Below are 18,606 nucleotides of genomic sequence, written 5' to 3' on the forward strand. Positions count from 1 at the left end.
AAGCTGAGGCAGGAGGATTGCTTGAGCCCGAGAGTTTGAGGTTATAGTGGGCTATGATCACACCACTGCACTCCAGCCTGGACAAGAGAGTGAGGTCCTGTCTCAGAAACAACAATGACAAAAAAAATTCAGTGAGATACAAAAGAACACAAATACACAATTCAACAAAATCAGAAAAACATTTCATAAATTGAATGAGAAATTCAACAACAAAAAAGATAGTATTAAAAAAACAGCAGAAATCTCAGAGCTGAAGAATTTAATAAATTAAATAAAAATTTAGCCATACACTAGACCAAGTATATAAAATAATTTCTGAACTGGAAGACATGTCTTTTGAAATAAGACAGGAAGGAAGGAAGGAAGGGAGGGAGGGAAGGAAGGAAGGAGCCAGGCACGCTGGCTCATGCTTGTAATCCCAGCACTTTGGGAGGCTGAGGCGGGTAGATCACCTGAGGTCAGGAGTTCAAGACTAGCCTGGCCAACATGGTGAAACACCATCTCTACTAAAAATACAAAAATTACCTGGGCATAGTGGTGTGCACCTGTAATCCCAACTACTCAGAAGGCTGAGGTGGGAGAGCCACTTAAACACAGGAAGTGGAGGCTGCAGTGAGCTGAGATTGCACCACTGGCACACTACAGGATTTATGGACACCACTAAGTGAACACTTTTTTTTTTTCCTGAGACGGAGTTTCACTCTTTGTCACCCAGGCTAGAGTGCAGTGGCATGATCTTGGCTCACTGCAACCTCTGCCTCCCAGGTTCAAGCGATTCTTCTGCCTCAGCCTCTTGAGTAGCTGGGATTACAGGCACCCACCACCACACCCAGCTAATTTTTGTATTTTTTAGTAGAGACGGGGTTTCACCATGTTGGCCAGGCTGGCCTCGAACTCCTGACCTCAGGTCATCCACCTGCCTTGTCCTCCCAAAGTGCTAGGATTACAAGCATGAGCCACCACGCCTGGCCTAAGTGAAAAAACATTTATATTATGGATATTCCAGAAGGATAAAGGATGGTAAAAAATTAGAAAAGCATATTTAATAAAATAATGGATTCAACCCAAACAGGTCCTCTCTAAAGCATATTATAGTCAAATTGTGAAAAATCAAAGACAATGTAACAATTTTAAAAGCAGCAAGAGAAAAGTATCAAGTAACCTATGAGAGAAAAAAACTGTCTATGCCTATCAAGAATACTGCAACCAGCAATGCTATCTATAGGAAATAAAGGCTGGGCACGGTGGCCCATGCTTGTAGTCCCAGCACTTGGGGAGGCCGAGGCAGGTGGATCACGTGAGGTCAAGAGTTCGAGACTAGCCTGACCAACATGGTGAAACCCCGTTTCTACTAAAAATACAAACATTAGCTGGGCATGGTGGCAGTGTTCTGTAATCCCAGCTACTTGGGAGGCTGAGGCAGGAGAATCACTGGAACCTGAGAAGTGGAGGTTGCAGTGAGCTGAGATCACACCATTGCACTCCAGCCTGGGCAACAGAGCAAGACTCCATCTTAAAAAAATTTTAAAAAAAATTCACAGACAAGCAAAAACTAAGCAAATTCATCATCTCTAGACCTACCTTACAAGAAATGCTCCAGGGAACTGGGCACAGTGGCTCATGCCTATAATCTCAGCAATTTAGGAGGCTGAAGCAGGTGGGTCACCTGAGATCAGGAGTTTGAAACCAGCCTGGCCAACATGGTGAAATCTCATCTCTACCTAAAATATAAAACTTAGTGGCCAGGTGCAGTGGCTCACGCCTGTAATCCCAGCACTTTGGGAGGCCGAGGATGGTGGATCACAAGGTCAGGAGATCAAGACCATCCTGGCTAACATGGTGAAATCCCATCTCTACTAAAAATACAAAAAATTAGCCAGGTGTGGTGGCAAGCACCTGTAGTCCCAACTACTTGGGAGACTGAGGCAGGAGAATGGCATGAACCCGGGAGGCGGAGATTGCAGTGAGCCGAGATTGCACCACTGCACTCCAGCCTGGGCGACAGAGCGAGACTCCATCTCAAAAAAAAAAAAAAAACTTTGCTGGGTGTGGTGGCACATGTCTGCAATCCCAGCTACTCGGGAGGCTGAGCTAAAGTAATTGCTTGAACCTGGGAGATAGAAGTTGCAGTGAGCTGAGATCACACCACTGTAGCCTGGGCAACAGAGTGAGACTCTGAGAAAAGAAAGAAGGAAGGAAAGAACCCAGAGTGAGACTCTGAGAAAGGAGGGAAGGAAGGAAGGAAGGGAGGGAGGGAGGGGAGGGAAGGAGGAAGGAAAGAAGAGGGACAGAAAGAAAGAGAGAAAGAAAGAGAAACAGAAAGAAAGAAGGAAAGAGAGAGGGAGGGAGGGAGGAAGGAAGGAAGGAAGGAAGGCAGGAAGGAAGGAAGGAAGGATGGATTACTCCAGGGATGGTCAGGTGTAGTGTCTCAAGCCTGTAATCTCAGCACTTTGGAAGGCCAAGGCAGGAAGATGACAAGTGCAGGAATGTGAGACCAGCCTGGACAACGTAGTGAGACTCTGTCTCTAAGGGAAAAAAAATTAAAGTAGCCAGACATGGTGGCACAGGCCTGTGGTCCTAGCTATTCAGGAGGCTGAGATGGGAGGATTGCTTGAGCCTGGGAGATCAAGACTGCAGCAAACCATGAATACACTACAGCACACCAGCCTGGATGAAAGAGCAAGACTTTACCAAAAAAAAAAAAAAAAAACCTCCATGGAGGCCTATATCCAGAACTAAGAAGTGCAAAGACCAGCTCAGTCAGGGAGACCTTAATCCAGTGGCGCTAAAGGAATTAAAGACACACACACAGAAATACAGAGGTGTGAAGTGGGAAATCAGGTGTCTCACAGCCTTCAGAGCTGAGAGCCTCCAACAGAGATTTACCCATGTATTTATTAACAGCAAGCCAGTCATTAGCATTGTCTCTATAGATATTAGATTAACTAAAAGTATCCCTTATGGGAAATGAAGGGATGGGCTGAAATAAAGGGATGGGTTGGGCTAGTTATCTGCAGCAGGAGCACGGCCTTAAGGCACAGATCGCTCATGCTATTTTTTGTGGTTTAAGAATGCCTTTAAGTGATTTTCCACCCTGGGCAGGCCAGGTGTTCCTTGCCCTCATTCTGGTAAACCCACAACTTTCCAGTGTGGGCGTTAAGGCCATCATGAACATATCACAGTGCTGCAGAGATTTTGTTTATGGCCAGTTTTGGGACCAGTTTATGGCCAGATTTTAGGGGTGCCTGTTCCCAACATGTCCTTATTTGATTTGCAAATCAATAAAAGCAAAGGCAGCTTTGACATGGTGAGCTTCTTGCAGGAGTCAGGATCCACAACTGCAGACTATACAAAGACAAATAACACAGATTAAAAGCACAATCATCACTGAAATCACAGAGCTTCTAAGTGTTTTTATCCATTTTAATGGGTTACTAGCTGCTTATCTGTCTGCAGCTCCTTCAAGCACTCCAGTGCCTGTCATTAAGGTCAGGTGTAACTGGGATGCTTTAAATATTTGTTCTTTTAATTTTGCAATATCCAAAGACAAGTTTGTAGAGTGTATTTCTAGATGCTTTTTTATTCTTTCCCAAATTTTGATCTTATTAAGAGCTATTAATAGTTTCCACAAATCCTTATGTTTAGCTGCTACAACAAGCCATATCATTTGAGGTTGAGGTGACACTATACTGCCATGGTTCCAGATAATAGGAACTTTTGCCATACTTCTTATCATTTCTACCATCTAAACTAGTGTGGCCATGGCACACAGACTGAGAGCTGCAATTTAAGCTAAACATCCCCTTAGGGGACCAATCAATGATTCCATAGGAATCGTTGCATAGCATCTCTGCCTGTTCTGCAATGCAATCTTAATAAACAAGTATGTTCATTATTTCTGGCCAGGTTCTATTTTGTTTACAAATAGGTTTTTGAGGGTGGTATGCCTCAATTATAAGAGCAGATTTATTATGGTAAATTCTGAGATCAGAAAGCATGTGTAACTGTGTCATAGAGTGAAATCATCTAGGCATTATTGCCAGCCAAGATTGATAAATATGCCCAATAAGTATAATTGTTCTCTGTGTCAGCCCTTGTTGAAGGAATACTCATGGCAATGGTGATCATCACTATGATAGATACCATTCCATTAATTTACTCATTGTGACTGGTTGTCCCGCTTTCCTCAGGTTTTCTTCTGCCATCTGTGACAGCTTCTTGATTTGTCCCCAGGTGGGTGGCTGTGTTTGACAGGTGTTGCTCCTGACAGTTGAGGTCCTCCTCAGCGTCAGCCTCAACATGGCTGCAACCAGGGGGTCCTCAGGATCCTCCTGGAATCTCTTCCTCGGCGTCTGGCTCATGATAAGGTTTCAGGTGTCTTGATGGTATCCAAATCGGCTGTTGATTTTGGCCTGGAGAAACACAAGCATAACCTCCACCTCAAGCTATTTTACCTATTTCCCAACTTACAGTTATCAGATCTCTCCACCAAACCAGTTGTTCTGCTTCTATCTTTGCAGCCGGTTTCTGTAAATGCTGTTCAGCTGCTGATAACATCTGGCCTTTAGGCAGGCTCAAAAAATTAAAGTTAATAATGCTAGATTCAATTGTGTATGGGCGGTCCCGTAATCCCTGTTTCTCCCCCTTTTTTGTTTTTGTCATCAGTTGTTCATCTGTATGAAATCGTAACTAAGCATTTTCAATTAACTGTGTGGAATGAACCACATATGAAGAATCAGAAATCACATTGATAGGCATATTAAAAGCAGTCAATACCTCAATTACAGCTACAAGCTCCACTTTTTGAGCTGAAGTATAGGATGTCTGGAAAACTTTACTTTTTGAGCCAGAATAAGAAGCTTTACCATTACTAGACCCATCTGTAAAACAATGAAAATGCTTAGCAGGCTGCAGGTTGTTTACTGCAAGTATTGTAAATGCAAACCATTCACAGTCTTGCTCAGATAAAGGGATAGTAAAGAAACAGTCTTTCAAATCTATGACTATTAAAGGCCAATTTTTTGGAATTATAGCAGGAGAAGGCAATCCTGGCTGTAATGCTCCCATAGGTTGTATAACTGAATTGATGGCTCTTAAGTCAGTTAACATTTTCCATTTATCTGATTTTTTCTTAATTATGAAAACTGGAGAATCCCAAGCAGAAAATGTTGGAGCTATGTGCCCATTTTCTAATTGAACTAATTTCTCTAAAGCCTCCAGTTTCTCTTTACTTAATGGCCATTGTTCTATCCAAATTGGCTTATCTGTTAACCATTTTAAAGGTATAGGTTCTGGAGGCTTAACAATGGCCGCCATCAAAAATGATATCCTAAGCCTTGGCAGGAACTTTGTCTTTCCACTTGAAGCAGTTCTTTCAAACTTTTTCCTAGTCCAATACTAGGAACATACCCCATTATATGCATCATATGTTGACTTTGAGGGCTATATAATTGTTCTGGAATTAGAACTTGTGCTCCCCATTGTTGTAATAAATCTCTTCCCCATAAATTTATGGGTACAGAAGTTATAATTGGTTGAATAGTACCAGATTGTCAATCGGGCCCTTCACAATGCAAAATATAGCTACTTTTGATATACTTCAGGGGCTTTACCAACTCCAACTATGTTAAATTGAGTGGGTTGAATTGGCCACAGAGACAGCCAGTGCTGTAGAGAAATGATTGAAATGTCCACTCCTGTATCTACCAAACCTTTAAATTTCTTTCCTTGAATAGTTATTTCACAGGTAGGACATCTATCAGTAATTTGATTTACCCAGTAAGCTCCTTTGCCTTGTTTATTTGTGATTCCAAATCCTCCTGTTCATTTAATCTCACTTTTTCCCATTCCCACATACAGCACAATCAGGAGCTGTGCTACGCAATCTCCTGGCTCTGCTTTCCAGGGAACAGAAGTAGATATAACAATTTGAATTTCCCCATTATAATCTGAATCAATGACTCCTGTATGTATTTGTATCCCTTTTAAATTTAAACTAGACCTGCCTAGAACTAATCCTATTGTCCCTGCTGGCAAGGGACCACAGACTCCTGTTGGGACCTTTCATGGGGGTTCCCCAGGCAGAAGACTCACAGCTTTTGTGCAGCATAAATCTACTGTGGCATTACTGGCTGTGGCAGGGGACAGAAATCATACAGGGGTGAGGGAATGACCTGAGCTGGAAATGCCCCGGTTTGGAATGGGGCCTGGGATGGGCCCCTCATGCTGTTTCCTGAAATCAGGTTCCCATCTTTATCAAACTTAGAGTGATGCTGATTAGCCCGATGTTTTCCTTTTTTACATTTTGGACATATTTCAGGCTCAGCAGTTTTCTTTTTTCCCCTATCTGGTGGCCTGACTCACTGATTTTTTCTACATTTTTTTTTAGTATGACCATGCTTCCCACAGTTAAAATAAGCTCCAGGAAATGGAGTATTTTCTTTTTTTTTTTTTTTTTTTTTTTTTTTTTATTATACTTTACGGTTTTAGGGTACATGTGCACAATGTGCAGGTTTGTTACATATGTATCCATGTGCCATGTTGATTTCCTGCACCCGTTAATTCGTCATTTAGCATTAGGTGTATCTCCTAATGCTGTCCCTCCCCCCTCCCCCCACCCCACAACAGTCCCCGGAGCGTGATGTTCCCCTTCCTGTGTCCATGAGTTCTCATTGTTCAATTCCCACCTATGAGTGAGAACATGCGGTGTTTGGTTTTTTGTCCTTGCGATAGTTTACTGAGAATGATTTTTTCCAGTTTCATCCATGTCCCTACAAAGGACACGAACTCATCATTTTTTATGGCTCCATAGTATTCCATGGTGTATATGTGCCACATTTTCTTAATCCAGTCTATCGTTGTTGGACATTTGGGTTGGTTCCAACTCTTTGCTATTGTGAATAGTGCCGCAATAAACATACGTGTGCATGTGTCTTTATAGCAGCATGATTTATAGTCCTTTGGGTATATACCCAGTAATGGGATGGCTGGGTCAAATGGTATTTCTAGTTCGAGATCCCTGAGGAATCGCCACACTGACTTCCACAATGGTTGAACTAGTTTACAGTCCCACCAACAGTGTAAAAGTGTTCCTATTTCTCCACATCCTCAGGAAATGGAGTATTTTCTTTATCCACTCTCGGTCCTGCCATTGCCCATGCTAGCAGGTAGCCTGATGCAGATTACCTCTGATACTCCCACAGGCCTTGATATAATCAACTAAATGTGCTTTCCCTCTGATAGGTAACAGAGCAGCCTGGCAATCAGGATTAGTATTGTCAAAAGCTAATAATTGCAACACTATATCCTGAGCAGCCAAATCTGCAATAACCTTTTTAAGAGACTCCTGTAACCGAGCTATAAAATCCACATATGGTTCTTTTGGTCCCTGTTTTATAGCACTAAAGGAAGGGTATTGTTCTCCACTTGAAGTGATTTTTTTCCCAAGCGCTGAGGCACACTCCTCTAAGCTGTCCTATGGCATCATCCTGCATGGCCACTTGTGCATCTAAACCAGCCCATCTGCCAACCCCCAAAAGTTGGTCTGCAGTTATATTAATTTGAGGTTGGGCCTGGGCATTGTGAGCAGCCTGAATGGAAGCTTCATCTGCCCACCAAGCTTTAAATTGTAAGAACTGAGCAGGAGTTAGACAAGCTTGAGTAAGAGCATCCCAGTCAGTAGGAATCATCCCACTGGAAACAGCAACATTCTTTAGCAGTCCCATTACAAAAGGAGAACTTGGTCCATACTGATTAATAGCTTGTTTAAATTCTTTGAGTAATTTAAAACAAAAAGGCTCAAATGTAGCTATAATATTTCCCTGTTGATCTGGGCAATGTATTCTAACAGGGAGCTGCCAAGCCTCTAAATCACCCTCTCATCTAGCTTGCTGAATTCCTGACTGAATAGAACTAAGAGCTGTGGCTCGAGGCACTGCTTGAACAGTCACTGGGGCAACTAATTTTCACCCACTGTCCTCTGGAAAAGAAAGATCTGGAGGGTCAGGCCACTCTTTTTCTTCAAAATAATAATGAGGGGTTGCAGAAGGGTAGGGATGAACCTCTCCCTCCTTTGTCACTTTAGCTTTAGCTGGCAAATAAACCTGCTCTATAACCTCTTCTTTTACTTCATTATACTCTCCTTCCTCCTCATCATCAGTGTGAAAAAGTTCCAAGGCAGAACGAACCAGACCCCACACTTGTCCCATTGTTACCCTGATGCTTCCGAGCTCCCCTTCTTACTCACCATGGGGATTGCTTTAAGAGTACTCAGGTGTCCTCCAGCTAGTTCCATGTTCCCCAACCGTCACTCCAGTGACCCTCTGACCTGGATTCAAGCCCCCACGATGGACACCACTTGCTGAGACCAGCTCGATCGGGGAGACCATAACCCAGTGGCACTAGAGGAATTAAAGAGACACAGAAATATAGAGGTGTGAAGTGGGAAATCAGGGGTCTTGCAGCCTTCAGAGATGAGATCCTCCAACAGAGATTTACCCACATATTTATTAACAGCAAGCCAGTCATTAGCATTGTTTCTATAGATATTAGATTAACTAAAAGTATCCTTTATGGGAAATGAAGGGATGGGCTGAAATAAAGGGATGGGTTGGGCTAGTTATCTGCAGCAGGAGCACGGCCTTAAGGCACAGGTCGCTCATGCTATTGTTTGTGATTTAAGAATGCCTTTAAGTGATTTTCCACCCTGGGCAGGCCAGGTGTTCCTTGCCCTCATTCTAGTAAACCTATAACCTTCCAGTGTGGGCATTATGGCCATCATGAACATGTCACAGTGTTGCAGAGATTTTGTTTCTGGCCAGTTTTGGGGCCAGTTGATGGCCAGATTTTGGGGGGCCTATTCCCCACAGAGAAGATAATAACCACTATCATAAAAATATGTGAAACTATAAAACTCACTGGTAAAGCTAATACACAGGGAGAAAGAGACAAAACTCAAATCTTATCTCTACAGAAAACCACCCAACTGCAAAAGTAAACAGTAAGAGAGGAAGGAAGAAAGGATATACAAAACAACCAGAAAACGATAGAATGCTAGGTGTAATTACTCACCTATCAAGAATAACACTGCATGTAAATAGATTGAATTTTCCCATTTAAAAGATATAGACTGGACTGACTCTCTTTTTGGACTCAATCTGTCTGCACCCAGGTGAAATAAACAGGCTTTTTGCTCACACAAAGCCTGTTTTGTGGTCTCTTCACATGGATGTGTGAGACATTTGGTGCCAAAGACCCAGGTCAGCAGGACTCCTTCGGGAGACCAGTCCCCTGTCCTCACCCTCACTCCATGAAGAGATCCACCTGTGGCCTCAGGTCCTCAGACCAACCAGCCCAAGTAACATCTCACCAATTTTAAATCGGGTAAGTGGCCTCTTTTTATTCTCTTCTCCAACCTCTCTCACTATCCCTCAACCTCTTTCTCCCTTCAATCTTGGTGCCACCTTTCACTCTCTCTCTTCTCTTAATTTCAATTCCTTTCATTTTGTAGTAGAGACAAAGGAGACACATTTTATCCATGGACCCAAAACTCTGGTGCTGGTCATGTACTCAAGAAGGCAGCCTTCCCTTGGTGTTTAATCATTGCGGGGATGCCTGCCTGACTATTCACCCACATTCCACTGGTGTCTGATCTCTGCAGGGATGCCTGCCTTGGTCATTCAACCACATTCCCTTGGTGGCAAGTCAATTGAGGGGATGCATGCTTTGGCTGCTCACCCACATTGCAGCACAGGGCTGCTACCCAACCCTTTCTCTGTGTCTCTACCCTTCTCTTTAAGCTTGCCCCCTTCACTATGGGCAATCTTCCACCCTCAATTCCTCCTTCTTCTCCCTTAGCCTGTGTTCTCAAGAACTTAAAACTTCTTCAACTATCACCTGACCTAAAATCTAAATGTCTTATTTTCTTCTGCAACACTGCTTGGCCCCAATACAATCTCGACAGTGGTTCTAAATGGCCAGAAAATGGCACTTTTGATTTCTCCATCTTACAAGATCTAGATAACTTTTGTCAAAAAATGGGCAAATGGTCTGAGGTGCCTGACGTCCAGGCCTTCTAATACACATTGGTCCCTCTCTAGTCTCTGAACCCAATGCGACTCATCCCAAATCTTTCTTCTTTCTCTCCTGTCTGTTCCTTCAGTCTCCACCCCAAGGTCTGAGTCCTTTGAATCCTTCTTTTCTATGGACTCATCTGACCTCTCCCCTTCTCCCCAGGCTGCTCCTCATCAGGCCAAGCCAGGTCCCAATTCTTCCTCAGCCTCTGTTCCCCCACCCTATAATCTTTCTGTAACCTCCCCTCCTCACACCCGGTCTGGCTTACAGTTTCATTCTGCCGCTAGCCCTCCCCCACCTTCCCAACAATTTCCTCTTAAAGAGGTGGCTGGAGCTAAAGGCATAGTCAAGGTTAATGCTCCTTTTTTCTTTATCTGACCTCTCCCAAATCAGCGTTTAACATCAAATATAAAAACTCAGCCCAGTTCATGGCCCGTTTGGCAACAACCCTTAGATGCTTTACTGCCCTAGACCCAGAGGGGCCAGAAGGCTGTCTTATTCTCTATGCATTACCCAATCCGCTCCCAACATTAGAAAAAGCTCCAAAAATTAGATTCCGGCCCTCAAACCCCACAACAGGACTTAATTAACTGTGCCTTCAAGGTGTATGATAATAGAGAAGAGTTGCAATTACTTGCCTCTGCTGTGAGAGAAACCCCAGCCATATCTCCAGCACACAAAAACTTCAAAATGCCTAAGCCACAGCACTCAGGCATGCCTTCAGGACTTCCTCCCCAAGAATCTTGCTTTAAGTGCTGGAAATCTGGCCACTGGGCCAAGGAATGCCTGTAGCCTGGGATTCCTCCTAAGCCGTGTCCCATCTGTGCAGGACCCCGCTGAAAATTGGACTGTCCAACTGGCCCAAGGCTCTGACTGACTCTTCCCAGGTCTTCTTGGCTTGGCGGCTGAACACCGAAGCTGCCAATCACCTCAGAAGCCCCCTGGACTGTCATGGATGCCGAGCTTTGGGTAACTTACAGTGGAGGGTAAGTCCATCCCCTTCCTAATCAATACAGAGGCTACCAACTCCGCATTACCTTCTTTTCAAGGGCCTGTTTCCCTTGCCTCCATAACCGTTGTGGGTATTGATGGCCAGGCTTCTAAACCTCTTAAAACTCCCCAACTCTGGTGCCAAATTTGACAATATTCTTTAATGCACTCCTTTTTAGTTATCCCCACCTGCCCAGCTCCTTTATTAGGGCAAGACATTTTAACTAAATTATCTGCTACGCTGACTATTCCTAGGCTACAGCCACACCTCATTACTGCCCTTTTCCCCAGTTCAAAGCCTCCTTCACATCCTCCCCTTGTTATCTCCCCACCTTAATCCACAGGTATGGGATACCTCTACTCCCTCCCTGGCAACTGATCACACACCCATTACTATCCCATTAAACATAATCACCCTTATCATGCCAATATCCCATCCCACAGCACACTTAAAGGATTAAAGCCTGTTATCACTCACCTGTTACAGCATGGCCTTTTAAAGCCTATCAACTCCCCTTACAATTCCCTCATTTTACCCGTCCAAAAACCGGACAAGCCTTACAGGTTAGTTCAGGAGCTGTGCCTTATCAACCAAATTGTCTTGCCTATCCACTCTATGGTGCCAAACCCATATACTCTCCTATCCTCAATGCCTCCCTCCACAACTCCTCCATAACCCATTATTCTGTTCTGGATCTCAAATATGCTTTCTTTACTATTCCTTTGCACCCTTCATTCCAGCCTCTCTTTGCTTTCACTTGGACTGACCCTGACACCCATCAGCCTCAGCAACTTACTTGGGCTGTACTGCTGCAAGGCTTCGCGGACAGCCCCATCACTTCAGTCAAACCCAAATTTATTCCTCATCTGTTACCTATCTCAGCATAATTCTTCAGAAAACAACGTGCTCACCCTGCTGATCATGTCCAGCTAATCTCCTAAACCCCAACCCCTTCTACAAAACAACAACTTCTTTCCTTCCTAGGCATGGTTAGGTACTCCCGCCTTTGGATATCTAGTTTTACCATCCTGACTAAACCATTATATATAAACTCACAAAAGCAAACCTAGCTGACCCCATAGGTCCTAAATCCTTTTGCCACTCCTCTTTCCATTCCTTAAAAACAGCCCTAGAAGCTGCCCCCACACTAGCTCTCCCTAACTCATCCCAACCCTTTTCATTACACACAGCCAAAGTACAGGGCTGTGTGGTCAAAATTCTTACACAAGAGCCGGGACCACACCCCGTAGGCTTTTTGTCCAAACAACCTGACTTTACTATTTTAGGCTGGTCATCATGTCTCCATGTGGTGGCCGCTGGTGCCCTAATGCTTTTAGAGGCCCTCAAAATCACAAACTATGCTCAACTCACCCTCTACAGTTCTCATAACTTCCAAAATCTATTTTCTTCCTCACACCTGACACGTATACTTTCTGCTCCCTGGCTCCTTCAGCTGTACTCTCTCTTTGTTGAGTCTCCCACAGTTACCATTGTTCCTGGCCTGGACTTCAATCCAGCCTCCCACATTATTCCTGATACCACACCTGACCCCCATGACTGTATCTCTCTGATCCACCTGACATTCACTCCATTTCCCCATATTTCCTTCTTTCCTATTCCTCACCCTGATCACACTTGGCTTATTGATGGCAGTTCCACCAGGCCTCTCACCAGCAAAGGCAGGCGAGTGCTATAGTATCTTCCACATCTATCATTGAGACTACCGCTCTACACCCCTCCACTACTTCTCAGCAAGCCAAACTCTTTGCCTTAACTTGAGCCCTCACTCTTGCAAAGGAATTATGCATCAATATTTATAGTGACTCTAAATATGCCTTCCATATCCTGCACCACCATGCTGTTTTATGGGCTGAAAGAGGCTTCCTCACTATGCAAGGGTCCTCCATCATTAATGCCTCTTTAATAAAAACTCTCCTCAAGGCCACTTTATTCCAAAGGAAGCTGGAGTCATGCACTGCAAGCACTATCAAAGGCATCAGATCCCATCGCTTAGGGCAACACTTATGCTGATAAGGTAGCTAAAAAAGCAGCTAGCGTTCCAACTTCTATCCCTCACGGCAGTTTTTCTCCTTCTCATCTGGTCACTCCCACCTACATCCCCACTGAAACTTCTACCTATCAATCTCTTCCCACACAAGGCAAATGGTTCTTGGACCAAGGAAAATATCTCCTTCCAGCCTCACAGGCCCATTCTATTCTGTCATCATTTCATAGCCTTTTCCATGTAGGTTACAAGCCACTAGCCTGCCTCTTAGAACCTCTCATTTCCTTTCCATCATGGAAATCTATCCTCAAGGAAATCACTTCTCAGTGTTCCATCTGCTATTCTACTACTCCTCAGGGATTGTTCAGGCCCCCTCCTTTCCCTACACATCAATCTCGGGGATTTGCCCCCAACCAGGACTGGCAAATTGACTTTACTCACATGCCTCAAGTCAGGAAACTAAAATACCTCTTGGTCTGGGTAGACACTTTCACTGGATGGGTACAGACCTTTCCCACAGGGTCTGAGAAGGCCATCATGGTCATTTATTCCCTTCTGTCAGACATAATTCTTCAGTTTGGCCTTCCCACCTCTATACAGTCCAATAATGGACCAGCCTTTCTAGTCCAATCACCCAAGCAGTCTCTCAGGCTCTTAGTATTCAGTGGTGCCTGGTTTTACCTCAAACTGCCACCCTTAAGTCTCTCTTTAAGTGGATAGAAGATCTTCATTGACAAAGTACACTCCAGTACTTTCACCCTGATGAAGTCCTATTCTTTACTTTTATGCTCACTCTTATTCTGGTTCCTATTCTTATGCCACCCTCTACCTCTCCCCAGCTATCTCCACCACACTATCAAACTCACTCTATCCTAGCCATTTCTAATCCTTTTTAACAAACAATTGCTGGCTTTGCATTTCTCTTTCCTCTGAAATCACCAAAGCCCTGACTTACTCACTGCTAAAAAAAAGGGGGAGGGGACTCTGTATATTTTTAAATGATGAGTGTTGTTTTTACCTAAATCGATCTGGCCTAGTATAAAAAAACTCAAGGATAGAGCCCAAAAACTCAACAATCAAGCAAACAATAACACTGAATCCCCTTGAACACTCTAATTGGACGTCCTGGGTAGTCCCAATTCTTAGTCCTTTAATACCTATTTTTCTCCTTCTTTTATTCAGACCTTGTGTCTTTCATTTAGTTTCTCAATTTATACAAAACAACATCCAGGCCATCACCAATAATTCTATACAACAAATGCTCCTTCTAACAACTCCACAATATCACCCCTTACCATTAAATCTTCCTTCAGCTTAATCTCTCCCACTCTAGGTTCCCACATTGCCCCTAATCCCGCTTGAAGCATCCCTGAGAAACATCGCCCATTATCTCTCCATGCCACGCCCAAAATTTTTCGCCACCCAACGCTTCACTATTTTGTTTTGCTTTTCTCATTAATATAAGAAGACAGGAATGTCAAGCCTCTGAGCCCAAGCAAAGCCATCATATCCCCTGTGACTTGTGCGTATACATCCAGATGGCCTAAAGCAACTGAAGATCCACAAAATAAGTGAAAATAGCCTTAACTGATGACATTCCATCATGGTGATTTGTTTCTGCCCCACCCTAACTGATCAATGTACTTTGTAATTTCCCCCACCCTTAAGAAAATTCTTTGTAATCTCCCCCACCCTTAAGAAGTTTCTTTGTAATTCTCCCCACCCTTGAGAATATACTTTGTGAGATCCACCCCCTGCCTGCAAAACATTGCTCCTAACTCCACTGCCAATCCCCAAACCTATAAGAGCTAATGATAATCCCACCACCTTTGCTGACTCTCTTTTCGAACTTAGCCCACTTGAACCCAGGTGAAATAAACAGCCTTGTTGCTCACACAAAAAAAAAAAAATATGGACTGGCTGAATGGATAAAAACACAAGACCCAGTCATATTCTGCTTACAAGAACCTCACCTTACCTATAAAGACACACATAGACTGAAAGAGGAGGGATGGAAAAAGATATTCCATACAAATGGAAACCATATTTGAGCAGGAGTAGCTATACTTATATCAGACAAAACAGACTTCAAGTTAAAATCTGTAAAGAGATAAAGAAGGACATTATATAACAACAAAGGTGTCAATTCAGTGAGACAATATAACAGTTGTAAATATACAAGCACCCAACACCGGAGCACTCAAATACAAATAAAGCAAATATTATTAGATCTAAAGGAAGAGACAGGTCCCAATATAATAACAGTTGGGGACTGCAACACCCCACTCTTTTCCCTGGACAGATCATCTAGACAGAAAATCAACAAAGAAACATCAGATTTAAACTGCACCATAGACCTAGTGGACCTAAGAGATATTTACAGAACCTTTCACCCAATGGCTACAGAATACACATTATTTTCATCAGAACATGGAACATTCTCCAGGATGGACCATATATTAGGCCACAAAACAGTCTCAACAAATTTTAAAAAATCAAAATTATATTAAGTATCTTCTCAGACCACAGTAGAATAAAACTAGTTATCAACACCAACAGGAACTTTGGAAACTATACAAACGAATGGAAACTAAACAACATGCTCCTGAATGACCAATGGGTGAAGAAATAAATTAAGAGTAAACTTTTTAAATTCCTGGAAAAAATGAAAATACAAATACACATACCAAAACCTGTAGGATACAGCAAAAGCAGTATTAAGAAGCAGGTATATAGCAATAAATGCCTACATCAAAAAACTAAAAGGTCTCAAACAACTTGCCGGGCGCGGTGGCTCACGCTTGTAATCCCAGCACTTTGGGAGGCCGAGGCGGGTGGATCACGAGGTCAGGAGATCGAGACCACAGTGAAACCCCGTCTCTACTAAAAATACAAAAAAAATTAGCCGGGCGTGGTGGCGGGTGCCTGTAGTCCCAGCTACTCGGAGAGGCTGAGGCAGGAGAATGGCGTGAACCCGGGAAGCGGAGCTTGCAGTGAGCCGAGATCGGGCCACTGCACTCCAGCCTGGGTGATAGAGCAAGACTCCATCTCAAAAAAAAAAAAAAAAAAACCTAACAATGCACCTCAAAAAGCTAAAAAAGCAGGAACAAATCATACCCAAAATTAATAGAAAGAAATAAATAATAAGGGCAAAAATAAATGAAACTGAGACTAGAAAAACATAACAATACAACTGATCAATGAAACAAAAAGCTGATTTTTTGAAAAGATAAACAAAACTAACAAACCATATAATAGACTAAGAGAAAAGAGAGAGAACCCAAATAAATGAAATCAGAAACAAAAAAGAAGACATTACAATGTATACCATAGAAATACAAAAGATCATTACAGAATATCGTGAACAATCATATGCTGACAAACTGGAAAATCTGAAGGAAATGGATAAATTCCTGGAAACATACAACTTACCAAGATTGAACCAAGAAGAAACAGAAAACACAAACAGATCAGTAACAAGCAACAAAATCAAATAGTAATAAAAATCCTTCCAACAGAGAAAAGTCCAGGACCAATTGCTCCATTGCTTAATTCTACTAAACCTTTAAAGAATTAATACCAATTATTCTCAAACTATTCCAAAAATATTAGATCAGAAGGAATTCTTCCTAACTCACTCTATGAGGCCAGCATAACCATATACCAACACCAGACGAGGACACAACAGGGCAATACCTCTAGTGAACATAAATGCAAAAATCCTCAGCGAATACTACAAAACCAAATCTAACAGCACATCAAAAATATAATACCCCATGATCAAGTGGGATTTATACCAGGAATGCAAAGATGATTCAAAATATGCATATCAATAAATGTCACCCATCACATCAATACAATGGAGTACAAAATACTATGATAATCTCAATAGATGCAGAAAAAGCTTTTTATAAAATTCAACATCTCTTTATTATAAAAGCCCTTAATAAATTAGGTATAAAAGGAAAGTATCTCAACCTAATAAAGGCCATATATGATAAATCCACAACTAATATCTTACTGAACAGAGAAAAACTTAAAGATTTTCCTCTAAGAAGTATAACAGGGCAAAGATACCTACCTTCACCATTTGTAGTCAACATAGTGCTGGAAGTGCTAGTCAGAGCAGTCAGGCAAGAAAAAGAAATAAAAAGTATTGAAATTGGAAAGGAGGAAATCAAATTATTCCTGTTTGCAAATGACATAATCTTATATATAGAAAAACCTAAAGGGTTTTTTTTCTTAGAACTGATAAAAGAATTCAATAAAATTGCAGGATACAAAATTAATATACAAAAATCTGTAGCAGCTCTATACACAAACAGCAAAGTAGCTGAAAAAGAAATCAAGAGGGCAATTCCATTTACAATGCAAAAAATATATAAAATACCTAGGAATAAATTTAACCAAGAAGGTGAAATACCTCCTCAAGAAAACTACAAAACACTGATTTAAAATAAAGAAACTGAAGATGATACAAACAAATGGAAAGACATCCCATCCTCATGGAATGGAATAATTTATATAATTAAAATAACAATACTACCCAATGCAATCTGCAGATTCAATCCAATCCCTATGAAAATACCAATGACATTTTTCAGAGAAATAGAAAAAAATTCCTAAAATTTTTGTGGAACCACAAAAGACTCCAAACAGCCAAAGCAACCCTGACCAAAAAGAACAATGCTGGAGATATCACAATACCAGACCTCAACATATACTACAGAGCTATAGTAACCAAAACTCATGGTATTGCATAAAAGCTGACACATAGACCAATAGAACAGAGTAGAGAACCCAGAAATTAATCCACATATTTACAGCCAACTGATTTTTGACAAAGATGTCAAGAACACTCAATGGGACAGCCTCTTCAATAAATGATGCTCAGGGCTGTGTCCAGTGGCTCACATCTATAATCCCAGCACTTTGGGGGGGCTGAGGTGACCTCTCACCTCTTCCCTTGCTTGAGCCTGGGAAGTCAAGGCTGCAGTGTGCTGTGACTGCACCACTGCACTCCAGCCTGGGCAACAGAGTGAGATTCTGTCTCAGAAAAATAAAAGTGATGATAGGAAAACTGGATACCAATATGCAGAATGAAGCTAGGCTCCCACCTCTCACCCTATACAAAAAATCAACTGAAAATGGATCTAAGACCTAAATGTAAGACATACAACAATTAAACTACTAGAAGAAAATGTAGGGGAAACACTTCAGGACATTGGTCTGGAAAAAGATTTGATGGATAAAACCTTATAAGCACAGGCAACAAAAGCAAAAATAAACAAATGGGATTACCAAAGCAAAAAGCTTTTGCACAACAGAAACAATCAACAGAGGGAAAAAACAACTTACAGAATGGGTGAAAATATTTTCAAACTACTTATCCAACAGAGAATTTATATCTGAATATACAAGGAGCTCAAACATCTTAACAGTCAAAAAAATATCTGATTAAAAAATAGGCAAGTGACCTGAACAGACAGTTCTCAAGAGAAGACATGTAAATGGCCAACAGGTATATTTTTAAAATGCT

The 18,606-nt window shown here is 42.2% G+C and overlaps 1 long non-coding RNA gene across 3 annotated transcripts in view; it reads right to left on the bottom strand.

Annotated features, from left to right (window-relative positions):
• Window positions 1-2,815: 2,815 nt before the first annotated feature.
• Window positions 2,816-18,606, bottom strand: part of LOC129458674 (uncharacterized) — a 41,071-nt gene continuing 25,280 nt past the window's right edge. The window contains exons 2-5 of one of the 3 annotated variants that reach the window (XR_010114702.1): window positions 17,149-17,183; window positions 8,246-8,399; window positions 4,144-4,412; window positions 2,816-3,345 (exon numbers count right to left, since the gene is read on the bottom strand). This is a non-coding gene — a long non-coding RNA (uncharacterized lncRNA). Of the gene's footprint in view, window positions 4,413-8,245; window positions 8,400-17,148; window positions 17,184-18,606 lie in introns of all 3 variants that reach the window. The other 2 variants (XR_008649699.2, XR_008649698.2) reach the window with 2 other exon arrangements.

This window comes from Symphalangus syndactylus, chromosome 19 (genome assembly GCF_028878055.3).
Source record: "Symphalangus syndactylus isolate Jambi chromosome 19, NHGRI_mSymSyn1-v2.1_pri, whole genome shotgun sequence".
Classification (NCBI taxonomy): Eukaryota; Metazoa; Chordata; class Mammalia; order Primates; family Hylobatidae; genus Symphalangus; species Symphalangus syndactylus.